General features: G+C 41.5%; 1 protein-coding gene across 5 annotated transcripts in view; it reads left to right on the forward strand.

Moving 5' to 3' along the window:
* The first annotated feature begins 6,033 nt into the window (after positions 1–6,033).
* DNAJB6 (DnaJ heat shock protein family (Hsp40) member B6) overlaps positions 6,034–14,375 on the forward strand; it is a 59,412-nt gene continuing 51,070 nt past the window's right edge. For 4 of the 5 annotated variants that reach the window (XM_037383151.1, XM_037383149.1, XM_037383147.1 and 1 more), the window contains exon 1: positions 6,087–6,215. The gene's annotated coding sequence lies outside the window, so the exon portion shown is untranslated. Of the gene's footprint in view, positions 6,216–14,375 lie in introns of all 5 variants that reach the window. The other variant, XM_037383150.1, reaches the window with a different exon arrangement.

The following is a 14,375-nucleotide window of genomic DNA, read 5'->3' on the forward strand; positions in this document are numbered from 1 at the left end:
CTCTGTTTATAGTTACACATAGTTCTTGATCGCTGAAGAAGGAAACAGGCATTCACCAGATGGTGTTATTTCAGATCATCTTGCTACTTCTGCTTACCCAAATGTTAGATCTAGGAAAAACATCTCTCATCAGTTGCTATGTAGTTTTGCTCTGTGTTGTTAAACATACCTTCTGAAGAAATTAGTTCCTTCTAGCCCTTGTAGCTTTAATTAAGAATAATTCTTTTCATTACAGCTCTGCTTGCTGTTTTTCCCCTCTGCGCTTTCAGGCAAACAGCAGCCAAGCTCAAAGTTCTGGAGAGATATTTTTAGGTCTAATTATCTGTTAGATCCATCTGGCTATTGATGAAAAATTGCATAGAATTAACTAATATTTGGCATTGGCATATGGATAAGAAAGCATATTCCTGATCCAGTTAATGAACATAAATGCTGATCAAGCTGTCCTTGCAAGGAATAAGCACTTGCCATAAGCTGTGAGCTCTTCTGACTGCCTGCAACAGTTCTTAGGTTGTTGTCTGCACACCCCAAATAATCCGTAGAATACATCTAACGCTTCAGAGGAATTGGCAAAAGCACCAGCTATCCTGAAATGTTTTAACCACTCTCAAAAGCATCCACTAAGCTCAAGCCTTTGGTTAGAAAGAGTCCTGATAAACTTGCAGCCTCTTGATTACCTAAGAAGCATCGTACCGATGAAAATTGAGTTGTCCTCAGCAGAAATGCTCTGGAGAATGCTAATGAAAATTGGTTATTTTGTGCTTTTAATGCTTCTACTTAAAGTTTTAAACTTTAGGTGTATTGCCCATATTTCAAGTCTAATTGTTTCTGATAAGCTATCAGCAAAAAGTTAATGCTTACATTTAATTAAGTGGCACTTTCCAGAATTACTTTGCCAGTAGTACTATAATTAAATGATGTGAGAACAGTCTTTGACACATATGCTCATATTCGTTGTTAATACCAAAAATAGAATCTGTAAATCTGTAAATAGAAAAACTGGATGCATTAAGCAGCAGGCCAGAGCAGCAGGCTAAGAAGGCTGCAGCCATTACCACATCAGAGGGACTAACATTAATATCTCTCTAATGCAGCATTTGTAAGCATTTCTTGTGTTCTGATGGGCTTTTCATAATTGACCTCCATAAGTCATAAAAAATGATTAAAAAAAAAGAAACTGGGAACTATGTGAATTGCTAAAACCTCCTGGAATGCTGCCACATTATTTCCATCATGAGGTTATAGCTACCAGTTAGGCCTGAATTCATGTCACTTAACTTCAGCCATCTGTAAGGTGGCTGTCAAGGCACTTCCGATGCAAGAGGGAACCCAGAGACAGAGCTCCAGAGGGTGGTTCGTTCTTTACTAAAATACATCTCCGAAGTGGATGGAATAAATTGTGCCCTGGAGATGCCCCCTCTTTTCTCTCTCTCTCTTTGTAGTTGGAAGCCTTAAACGGGATGCTTAACTTTTAGGCAGTTGAAGTGAACCAGACCTTTCCCTCACGTTCCCAGGTGAGAGCTGAAAATTCTTGAACAATGAAGATCCTTTGATAACAGAATTTATTCTGACTTATGACGCAGCACTTGGACACCAGCCCAGGTCTGCTTGGATCTCTGATACCAGCTTCCACAGATCCACCAGACTTTATCAGCTTTTGTTAACTGGAATGTTGATCCTCTGCCAGCAGCATCAGATTTAATGCTCCTTAACACAATACTCCAGGCTTTTGCTGCAAGCAGCTAGCTGTAAAAAAATAGAACACTTTTGCAAATACCTTTGAAGAAGGTTTTCTGAATCTAAAAGCTTTTCTGTTTTATGAGCCCTGTAAGTAGATCTAATTAAACATGTTACCCATTTCTATGAGTCCTGCCTCTAACATCTTTCCCATGACATTACCTCTGATGAGGAGGAAGGTGATTTTGGCTCTTTACCTTATGCAGTTCCCCCTCTGTGTTTATTTTTTACACAGAGACTGCAGGGTCCTCCTGTTGCATGGAAAACACTGATATGGATAGGTCTCATTTAAGGACTTCAAACTATTCTAAGATTTATGTATGATTAATGCTACAGTTTAAAAAGAATTGAGAAATCTTAAATGAGTGTGACTGAATATACAGATCAAATTGAACTATGGGGTCAGATAATTTTTAATTAATTCTTGGGGAACTAGTCAGTGCTGTTCTGTAGTACTTGAACTATGTAACTGAAATGAGAGAAATGGTGGTAAAAAGGTGGTTCCGCAGTACCTGGCTATAGTTAACGAACGTTGCTTATCAGAGTGCTGCTCTTTAAAGCAAAGTAATCACAGCCACAATATGTACTTTGAGCTTTGGGAGAAGCAGACTTTGCCTGGACACATACTGATAAGATCAAGATCACATTAGCCTGAAAAATCTTGGATGCTGAGCTGACCTACTGAAGATCTGAAAGGGTAGGAGGTGGAGGCGCTGCCAGACTGGGCTAAGGCAGCAAGTGCACTGGCAGAGCAGCACGAAGGCAGCCCTTCCTGCGCTGCTTACCAGCCACAGTGTTCTTCTGATCAGAAAACAAACAGAAGCCAGGAAAACAAGACCATGAGTGACTGGTTTTGAAACTACTCTTTAGTTTATGTTTCTCTGTCAAATTCTACAGGATGCTGATCAAAAGGGATACAAATCTGTCACTCTTAACGTTTTTATAGATTCATGCTGTTAGTCTTGCACTCCCCAAATTACTGTTAACCTGTAACCCACTGCTGTGCATGAAAAAATGCAGAGGGTTAAGCATTGTCAAGATGACATCAGGTGGAATGCTTGGTCATGTGCCAGTGGGGGAGCTACAACCACAGGTGGGAGGTAGAGACTTCTTCCTTTGGCAGGAGCTGAGCAGTTTGATGGACTCTGTGCTAGAGGCAGCCTCAGCCTGGAGTCTCCAGAGTTACTTGTCCCCACACCTTAGACCTTGAGATATAATCAGAAATCCCTTGGCTGCTACCACTGTCCCGTCACCAAGTTCGTGGAGGTCCAGTAGTATTCGATGCCAGCCGGCCAGGCTGAGCTGCCTCCTGCAGAGCTGGTGAGATTGGCTTCTGCCAGGGTACAGTTCCAGAGCTGACCAAACCTTGTGCTTACAAGCATAGGGTAGTAGTGAAATCTTTCAGAACTGGAGCACTGGGGACAATCACATAAGCAGCTCTACAGAAGCTGGCTCGGGTCTGGTGAGGACAAGCTGGGGTCACATTGTACTGCAGGAGTTTTGAGGATACTGACTTTGCACAGTCACCTGGATCTCTGCTGTGTGATCTTGGTACACCCCACAGTACCCCTTCCAGCTGACTTTGGCACGTGCTGTATTTATGTATTTTATATGCCTTCCCTGTAACCCAGAGAACAGAAAATTGAATACCAAGTTTGCAATATAAACAAACTTCAAAAAAAATACAATACTTCTTGTTATCGTCCAGTGTTAGATAATCTGAGATATCAAAGATAGTAAGTTTATAAAAAAAATAAAAAGTGCCCCAATAAATGCTACTTGTAATTGCTGGCTGTGCAAACCACCTGTTCTGCAAAGTCTCAGGAAATGTGTTCCTATCCCACTTCAAAGACAAGCATAGACCAATTAAAATATATTTTGGATTTTTTTATAAATGCATAATCTGTTGGGGTTTTTTTTATAATTTTGTTTGGAAACTTTTATTTACATTCTCTGTGTCCTGCTGTAGAAAATTCTCAACTGGATCTCACACTGCTAGCTGGGCCCTCAGCTGAGAGCAACACACTTTACCTTCTCATACCTCCCTTTCTCAGAGTGCAGAACTGGGCTCTAAGCCTTCCCAAACATTACTCTGACACCTGAAGAGTGCTAACACTTCTGTTACCTGATAACTGATATCAGAACAGTGTTAGAAAATCTGTGGGCAAATTAATGTAATTCTATCACCCGTACAACAACTGTGGTAAAGCAGCAGTGGTCCTGGTTGCATTGATGTAGGCAGCGTTGCAATTTCAACCCTAAAATGCAATTTCAGGGTTGAAATTGCATACAGAATTAGGCTGCTTTGCCACTATTCTGCTTGTGTGGATAAATAGAAAATTACATGGTTGGCATCCATCGTACCATAACTTTAACATAAAATCTACTCTGTAAACCGTAACTTTAACATAAAATCTACTCTGTAAACAATTAGAGCAAAGCAACTGCCTCATGCACAACTTCTGGCTTATTTACCGCAGGTGAGATTTTTTTTTAAAGACCGAAGACTTTTCATACTTTGTTCTCACTTGTCATCTGTCATGAAAGGTTGAGGGAAAACCTCTTTATTTCCACATCGAGAAATGTTTAAAGCATTAAATCAAAATTTGTTATGATCCCCTCCTGAACTGCACAGTGCTGACCTGCTGCTTGTGTTTGCACTTGCTACGCTGGGAATCTTCAGAGATGATGCCAAAACGGCACAGAGTAACTGCTCAGAGACGAATTTTGTCTTTAAGCAGCAAAGATACTTATTTCATGCAACGTTGGGAGCTAGCCGATTCGCACCGGACATAGTAGCTCCCAAGTTTTCAGTGAAAAGTCAGGTAATTTATACAATTTTTGTGAGAGGTAACAACATCTTTATATACATATTCATTTGATTTCAACACCTAATCATTCTATTCTTAATAGGTGGGATCTAGGTGGAGTAAACCTTTCAACTTCTCTGTTCAGCGATTTCCTGACTCATGGTCTCCTTATCTCCTTCAAGTGCCCACCATATCTTTTCTAATTATTCAGAGTACTTTGTTCCTTTACTTTAACATCATCAGTGGAACCTTTTCTAATTATTCAGACTACATTCCTTTCTCAACACAAACAAAGCATCACCCAGAGCATTGTACCAAACTCATCCTGACTAATATTAAGACCTTGCTCTGTTTCCGAGTTTTGCAGTTTTAACTTTTAGAAAGAGCCAGTCTAAACTACTGGTGTTCTTCCTCCCCCTCAGCCCCTGTGGATAAAACAACTTGGACTTCACAGCTACTTGCTGATGGGCAGCTAATAGTGGTGCAAGGTGTCTCTTTGATCTAATTCTAAAGACTCGTTTCCACGACCACAATTTAGCATCACATCTCATGGAACAGTACTTCTTTTGAAGCTTGTATTTCCCCCAAAGCACCAAGCCTATACTTTTCTTGCGATTGTCCTACTACTTGCCTTGCTGATCCGTGTTTTATTCCAAGCTTGCTTTTTTGTTTTTCAACTGATCCCACTCCCACATACACACCTCGAGAATAAGGAGTAGCCTTTTATTTGACGATATTTGGGGAGCACGCATTGTAGGTGTGGAAATTCATTTCACCTTGGTCGTCTATAAATCAATGCCTCCTCCAGCTTTTAAAATAAAGGGCAAGAAAAAAAAAGAATTTTACAGCCGTGGATAAAGTCCAAATTTTTAAAATAGAATAATAACTTGGCTGCTTATACTTTGCTCTCAGCCACGACACTCAGAAAACCACATGCTGAAGTGTAACCCTGGGGATGCTTAAATATATTCATCTGCGTAGGTGCCAGCTGGAAAACGGGGAATCTGGCCTCAGGGGAATTGTGTGCGAGCGTTCCCATTTTGAGACTAAAATGAAGACACACACAGGGGAAGAAATTTTGTCTTCTCGCTTCTAGCAGCCAAACTCACCTATTCAAAGAGCGTTTTTTAGAATAATTAATGGTTTTTTTCTCTTTTTTTCCCTCAGCAGCACAGCTGGACATCGCTCCGCCCATCCCCCGCCCGTCTGTTCCCCTCAGAGGCGAGCCGCCCGCTTCGGGGGCCTTAAACCCCGCCCCCCTTCGGGGGAGAGCGAGCGCTGGGGGAGGCCCCTGCCTGGTCCTGCCCTACGGCCGGGGCCGGTGGCGGCGGCTGTCCCTGCCGGGACTGTCCCTGCCCGGGGGCCGCCTGGGTACGCGGCCCCGGCGCCGGCCGTGCGGACACGGATGGCGCCGGAGCCACCCGGCCGGAAGCCCCGTCCCCACTGCAGCGCCGCCGGCCGCCGCCAGGGGGCGGCCTCTGCCTGCGCGGCGGGCGGCGCGGGGCCGCGCGCCGTTCGAGAAACTTCCGGAAACAGCCGGCCGGCAGTGACGTGAGGGCCGCGGTGACGGAGCATCCTGTTTGCGGCTGAGGTGAGCTGCCGCCGTTGCCGTTGTCCCGGGCTGCTGGCGGGGAGGGTGGCGGCCGCGCTGCGGAGGCACCGGGGCGGGTGAGTGCGGGGGGCGAGGGTGCTCAGCGGCGGGCCTTGCTGCACTGGGCCGTGTGAGGGGAAGGGACGGGGGAGAGCGAGCGGGAGGGGGCGCCGGTTTCTGGGCCGGGCCTCAGCTCTTAGCAACAGTGTTGGTGGTAACGGGGCCTCCCGGCGCGGCCTGGGCCGGAGTGTCCCCCGTGGGGAGCCGGGGTGCCGCCTGCCTCGGCGTTTCTCCCCAGGTGGCGGGGCGCTGCGCGGGGCGGCCCCGCGGCGGCGGGTGCGGGGCGGGCGCGGGGACCGGCGGCACTTGGGGGCGGGCGGTGAGGAGCCGCCCCCGGCGCCACGGCAGCCTGGGACTGAGCCCGTAACCCACGGCGGAGGGGTCCGGGGGGGATCACCGGGCCGTGCGAGCCCGGCTCGGGTTTGCCTCCTGTTTGCCGCAAGCAGAGAAGGCCTGGAGGGGAAAAAAATACCCGCGCTTCTATTTCTGCTTGCGGTGGTTTCAGTCACGGAAAGGTGAGGGAGAGCTGCAGTTCACCCTTTGCTCCTGAACGTGTTGGACAGACCTTTTCCTCGGAGACCTTTTCTTCGCAGCGTACTTTTTTGGCGTGCTTGCAAATTAAACGTGGCGCTCCCCCCCACTTCCGCCGGTAGAAGTGGTTTAATGAAATTCTGTTCTGCATTGTTTCTTAACTCAGAGTAGGGTCAGTCGTAAGGTTTGTTGTGGGTGAAGACGGTAGTCGCCAGGTGTTTTGAATTCGCTGTTGGCCGAGTTCCAACGTGAGTTGAAAATGGTCACAGGCGGGTAAAGGAACATAGTTTGTTGTCAGTGTTTGCTGGACTTCTGAGAAGGCAGTGAGTTAGGAAATGCAGTTATTTATGAACGGTGTTTCTGTTTGTAGCAACACTCTGTCCTGTTAGAGTTCTACTGTCAGAGCTCTCGTTGGCTGCCAAAAACCTGTGCTGCAGGGTTGAGCTATTCTAATGAAGGCATTAGAAAAAATTCAAAATCCTGAGCAGATTTGTCTTGAATCCTGATAATAATAAGGCTGCTTGTTTGCTTTGCATTTGCATACGGCAGCATTATAGAAGCTAAATTTGTAACAGTGCTGATGTGCAAAATTGTCAAGCTTGTGATATTGCATAGTCAATCAGTGATCAAGTCTTGAGTTTTTAGGATATAAAGCATCAAAAAGTGTTAAGAACAAGGTGTTGACACAGAACAGCTGGAATGAAATTAGGCTCTTCCTCTCCGGTCCTCTGCGGTTGCAGTTACTGCTGACCTTAATTTTTGTTTACTCTTCGGGGATCCTTGTACTCTAGTTAGGAGGGATTTTATGTCATGTTGATGATCAAGCGTCTGGTGGTTGAAGTGTCATTTGGTTTGCTGGATTACGTTGTCAAAGAGGATTTATTTGAATCAGTGAGTAAATGTATGTCCAGATTTTGTCTCTGTGATTATTTTTTTTTGTAATTTTTTTTTTATTTTAAACAACCAGAATGTTAACTGTTGCACAATACTGGTCTAAATTTGTTTCTCTCTCTTGGCTCTCGTGCTGGCTTTTCAGTGGAGAACAAGAGACCATTCAAAATGGAAGTTAAATTAGGATTAAATTCTCTTAAATAGTCTCAGACATTGGGGGAGAAATTTAAATTGCTACTTGTACTGGCAGTACTGTTTAAACTGCAGTGTTAATTTCTGTCTGTAAACTGTGAAGTTCCTCTCCTTACCCATCAGATTTGTCTTTTTAGCACTTGTGCTTTCTGACTACCGCATGTTCTTACCAAAACAGCTTTTCTCTCTGGTGTTTTTTTCTGTCTTTCCTAGATGGATGCAGTTTGCTAATTTGTCTTGGCTGGACTTTGGGAGAAAGCATGCAGGGCTTCACTTTTGTGTAACACACAACTTTCAGTTGGGGGGATAATGTGTTTTGCTGTTTATTTTTTTTAATAGATATATACATTTTTCAACCTACTATATTCTTTCATCCACTAGGAGTGTTGCAATTTACATGGAGAGAGGAAACAATCTGCATTAAATCATGATCGTAGTTGCAAATGTATATGAATTCCTAATAGCATTTGGACTGTATTGAGGAAAGAAATAGCTGGGTGTGGGTGGTTGGTTTTTTTTTTTTTTTATTGTAGAACTTTCAGGACTCCTTCATCTGTACTTAATTCTTTGAGCTGAGGTTGTGTGGGATGAGGGTGATGATTGTGTTTTACTGTAAATCCAGAGGCATTGGAAGTTCTAGCCTGGAATTGACTGAAATTTCACACCAGGTTGAATGGAGTGCAGCCACCCATGTTAACTGTGTTCTGCTTTTGTGCTGCTGGCTATAGAGGATGGTACATCTCTTATCATGTCAATATATTGGACTTCCAGACTTTAGCAGACTGTTTCTTACCATATAAATAGTGATGTTTTGAAGGGAATGTTTTGTCTTAATTTTCAGGTTAGTTGTGTGAGTTGATGTTCTAGTATTTTGCTCTTTAAGTAGGAAGTAATCAATTTCTCTAATAGCATTTGTGAAGAACCTTGTCAGCTGTGTCCTGAAAACATTTTCTGTCAACAGCTTTTCCTTTGTCTTGATTTATTGAAGTAACGGAAGGATTAGTGAGAAATTACTTAATTTGTCAAAACTTTTTGTCTTAGATATGATCGTTTATTTCAAGATAGATTTAAATTAAAACTGTAGTTGATGATATCAGTAGGTTTAAATTGTATTTTCCTTGCTTTTCAATGAAGTGCTACTATATTTGAATGGATGTTAGATGTTTTTTAAGCTTAGACTTAAAACATTATTTTGATTCTGTTTATTTAACTGCTGGAAAATAAATAATGCATATGAATTTCACTCCTACAGTTGTAGGTTTCATTTATGTTTTTTATTTGTTCTAAATAAATTCTGAAATCCCACTGAGTGAGGACTCAGCACTTCACAAGGATCTTAAAGCTCATATAATGGCTGAAGTCATTCATAGTTACATTGCAGCCAGATTTTGTTTAAACTTTAATTCTTTTGATTAGAAGAAATTATTTTGTCTTAAAATGTAGCCTGAGTCTGTGATAATTTGTCATTGTTTTTCTGAAAAAGAAACAAGTGTTTGCTTTAATGTAACTTTTTTTTTTTCTGGTTGGCGTAAATAAAACTATTGTGACTCCAAAAACTACTTCAGGGGAAGTGTGTAGAAACTGTAAACTATTTTCTTTCCCCTGAAGAATCATCTGGTTGCATGTGATTGTTTGACTGAAACTTTCTGGACTTGATCTTTGCCAGTTGAGCCTTTTACTGTTTTTAATCGCTTAATCAAATACAGATCATACATTTTTTAAAATGAGTTAGGAATATTTTTACTTTGTATAAAATAGCCTTTTATGGTTAGTTTTAGGAGGGTGCCAGTGTTCCAGATATTTGTATGACACAGTTCCAAATTTGGGCACCTGAGTTGTTGTGTTTTGGAAAAATGCCCCTTTACTTTTTGAAGAAACTTTGAGTAAGTACCCCTTGATTTAAGGCATGCTAATAGATCAGACAGCTAAGCTGTAGCGTTTAAGGCAAGAATGTGAGGGTAGCCTATTCACAGATCTACTTCCTTTTCCAGTTTTTATTAGCTAGTTTACATTTCTTTCACAGATGAAGATTTTAATTTTTTTCTGTTTTTGGTAGGCTAATTGTTTTTTAATTTAAGTTTTTTTACTTGCTGCCCTTTACAGGCTTTCCATGTGCCAAGCAGTAATACAGACTTGAAAGTTCTGTATTTCTTGTGACAGTTGTGTCTTGCTCCCGTTGGGGAGGAGAGGCAGGGACAGTTACTTTTTGTAACTTCTTGCCTTGAGGGGTGAGGGAGCCTTATACAGGAGGGTCTTTATTTGGTTGTGGTGGTGGGGTCTTGGTGTTTTGTTAAAAAAATAGAACTTGAACTGCAAGGTAAAGCAGTCGGCCTAGCTACCTTTTCCACTGTATGAACTGCATCCTCTTGTATAATAATCGCTGTCTTAAAGTCTGTTCTGTTTTCTGACATGAAAACAGGATGTTTAGTGTAAACATGAGATTAAACTAAGCTTTTTGGAATGTTGATTTTGTTAAGATTCATCTCATGGGGATGCTGTGGCAGTCTTAATGTAATGAATATAAACATTGCTATTTAAGTACATTTTATTAACTTTAATTATATGGTAAATTTACTTTTTTCCTTGCAGTCCATTTTGGGAACCTGTGAAATTAAATTGTGACAGCTTTTCTAAGCTTAGCAAAGTAGAATTTAAAAGTACTGAGTTTTTTAATATATCTTAGTCTGTACCCCACCATGCATATATCAGTGGGAAGAAAAATTCAGTGTTGCTGCATTGTGTAAATTATGTCAGCTTAATTAATCACAAACTTTGTACAGGGTTTCTTGCTCTGTATTATTGCACTCATCAAAATGAAAGTAACTTTCTTTTGATTCCTTAATATTCTTGGACTTCCTCTGAAAACACAGTGCTAGGGTGGTGGACCTTTGCTAGTACAGCCAAGAGACTGCTCATGGTCTTAGCTCATATGGCTCATCCCAGATACTGTTGTTAGAACGGACAAAGATCTCTGTATTTGGGATTTGGCCAAGGTTTTGGGACTTCTGTGACTTCTTTGCTGAGTTGTACTAGGTAAAATGCATGTTACTGTTGCCCAAGGTGGTGGTCTGCTCTGAAGAGTTGTGATGTGAGTTTTGTCTTTTTTTGGTTAAGGCGCAGGATGACGCCAGAAGGCAGTTTCTATAACCGGTTATCTGTGTGTTAAAGGCAGTGGCCTCTTCAAGCCAGTGAGAACTCCTGAGCCACTGCTACAAATGTGTTTTGGAAGCCTTGGCAAACAGTGCTTTATGGCTGATTTTATTTATCCTTTTAGACAGGTAGCTTGGGGAGATATAGGCAAGTAATCACAATTCATGGATTTCATTTGAAATCTCTAGCTTGTGAGCAGATGAAGTGGCTGAACTTGATCTGAGGTTTGTTACTTTAAGACTGAAAATATTTGCATGTCTCTGAATTTACGAGACTGTAAATAATAAAAAGCTTAGCAAAGGTGTCTTAGCTATATAAAAATTGAATGAACAAATACTATAAAACTTTGAAAGTGTGTGTATGTTGCTTGGTATTTTTGTGGCTCTGGATCTACAACAGTATTAATGCTACTGTGGGTTAGTTCATGCTTTGAAGGAGTGTAAAATTTCATCAGGTCCAGCTGACATACTGTTTTCTAATAAAACTCTTGGAATGTGGAAAATCATATTTTTTTTAATCATAGGTTGCAGTTCCCAAAGGTCCTTGAGTGTGTGCATCATCTGTTAACATACCAAAGACATCTCTAAGTTGCTCAGTTGCTGTTGAGGAGGTCAGGTGCAAGCTCAGGCTGAACTGGGATTCAGAACAGGGTGCTTGCTCTTCCTGTGCTGCCAGCAAGGTGCAAACCTTTGGGTATGTTCGTAGAAAGCAGGCAGGTACTAGGAGTTGGATGGCCCTGCAGCTTGCACAGCGTGTTGATGAGTGGCTGCTGCTTTGAATTGCCTGAATCAGGAATTTGGAACTCCCATCTCCTTCTGTTGAGGTGACTGCTCTAGTCACTAAGCTTGAGCTGTTCTGGCGTATTTCAGGACTCTCTATGCTGTCCAATTGCTTCATGGCCAGAAATAGATAACTTTTTCTGATAGGCTGACTGCAAAGGTTACATGCCCCTTGCTGTCTGAATTCCCTCCTGGCTGCTTTAAGAATGTCTTGTTTGGATACCTTCCTCCCGTCCGTATTTGGTTATGGGTGCTGCTTTGTCGTCCTTGCAGGTTGTGCATCTAATTTCTTTTTTCTTTGCCACCTGATCTTATAAAAGTTTGTATCTCTGTACATACTTATCTACTGTAATTCTTCTCATGCCTTTTATGTAGCTGAAGACTTTGCTGTAAAAAGAGTTTACGAGCGAGTTTTCAGGATAGCTCTAAACTGATCTAGCTTTGGGCCCTGCTGTGAGAGGGAGATCTCAAGTCTGGTCATGTGCTCCTGTCAGTTGAGCATTCAGGGTTTCTGCTCGGTAAGCCGGAACAAAGCTGACTTCTGTGATGACTGAGAAATCTGTAAGCTATGGAAACTCCTGCAAAATGCATAAACATTGGATGTTTGAATTGTTCATGCTTTAAAGGAAGAGTTAGAGTAGCTGATAGCATCCTATAAACACAGTTCAGTTATGAACACAAGTAACTGTAGATTTTTGAAAGCAAACATGAAGGCCATGAAACAACTTTTTTTTCATCTGGAGTTTTTTTGCTTGTTTTTTCTTCTGAGACTTTGAAGATTTTCTGTGGCTGGAGGCAGGAAACTAACAAATTTGGGCTGCCTTCTTTGTGGTTTTGGAAAAAACCTGCCTAGTTAATGAGCCTTGCTTGTGTATTCAGACACAAGTTGTTTGACAGATTCGGGGTTGAAAGATGATTTTTGTCATGTCATTTTGGTTGGGACAGTTGAATATTTTTGCTTTTCATTTTGCAGGAAGGCGTACGGTTTGCTTCTTTGAAACATCTAGGTATTTTCACTGTGCAGATTCCTACTAGCCTTAAAACTGCTGTTATTTTCTTTTTGATCAGCAGTTTTCTGTTTTGTTACAAGTTGATGGTGGTTGTTTTCTTGAGTCAGTATTTAAAGTATTTTGTTCCTAGTGTCATGGTTTAACCCCAGCTGGCAACTAAGCACCACACAGCTGCTTGCTCACTCCCCCCTGCTTTGAGAAGGGAGAATCTGAAGGGTAGAGAGAAAACTCATGGGCTGGGATAAAGATAACTTAATAGATAAAGCAAAACCTGTGTCTGCAAACAATGTGAAACAAGCAATTAATTCGCTACTTGCCATCTGCAGGCAGGTAGGTGTTCAGCCATCTCCAGGAATGCAGAGTTCCTTGACTTAGTATAAACATTACTTGGCAAGAACTGGAAACATCAGTATGTTATCAACATATTCTCATACCAAATCCAAAACACAATGGTGCACCAACTACTAAGAAAAAAATTAACTCTATCTCAGCCGAAACCAGGACACCTGGAAAGATTAGAGACAGAGGTCTTTTCTAGTTTGTGAGTGTTGGGTTGGGATTTTCTGAGTTTTTTTCTTAGTTGGTTTTTTTTGCTTTTTGTCTTACTGGGTGTTAAGTATTTCCAAGCGGCTAAATATTAGCTGGCACTGGTTCGTGTTTTTGCATGTCTTGCTTAAGCTGACAAAAAAGGCTGCAGATGAATTTTCTTCATGTCAATATTGCTAAAGTGTTTTTGTGCACAAGAAAGATGTTTCTGTGATACCAAAAATTGTAGCAGTGCAGTTTGTGCTTTATGGTAACTAGCAGGTAGAAATAATGATTAATTGGAACTTAATGAACTCTTCTTGTCACCCGAATGTTTGATTAAGGGAAGAATATAAACAGTTTATTTTCTTTAGAGAGCTGCTGGCATGTCCTAATTCCAGACTTTATATTAGTAGCAAGTGAAAGCTGGACAATAACACGCTCACAAAGAATAGAATATGCAACCCCCAGACATCTCTGAAACAAGTAATTCCTTTGTTCGAGGAGGAGTTGCTTTTTAGGGTCAGAGTAATCTCTTAAGAGCTGGCCATGTTGCTGCAGCACTCTTTTGGTACCAGCTTCAGGCTTCTGTTATTTAGGATATATTGGTGTATATATTGAGTCTGAATTTAAAAAGTACTGCAGCACTGTTTTTAAACAAGCAGTCTACATGTTTAAAGAAATATATGTTGAAATAAATATGACTGCCAGTGTGCAGATTTCTCTAGGAAAATGTGATTTATTTTTTAAATCAAAGTTGCTTTTCCTACCTGCTTATTCTAGCTAGAAGCTTGAGTTTTGAATTTTTCCTTTCAGGTATCTGCCTAAATTGACAGGAATGCCAATGCAGGTTTTTTTCGGTTGTTGTTTTTTTTTTTTTTTTTTTTTTTTTAAAAAAAAAGGAAAGAATGTAGAAAAATCATAGTATCCCTTGTTTGGAGGGGCTCTGACCTCTTTTTTTGCTTGACTCAAACTAGAAATCCCCCTCCGCCCCCCATTTCTTTCTGTAAACTTTTCATATATGCCATTACCCATAAGGATTTGCTACAGGATTTGATAACATACTTAACCCGTCCTAACCTTTGTCCTTGCTGGTATA

This window comes from Falco rusticolus, chromosome 4 (assembly GCF_015220075.1).
Source record: "Falco rusticolus isolate bFalRus1 chromosome 4, bFalRus1.pri, whole genome shotgun sequence".
NCBI lineage: Eukaryota > Metazoa > Chordata > Aves > Falconiformes > Falconidae > Falco > Falco rusticolus.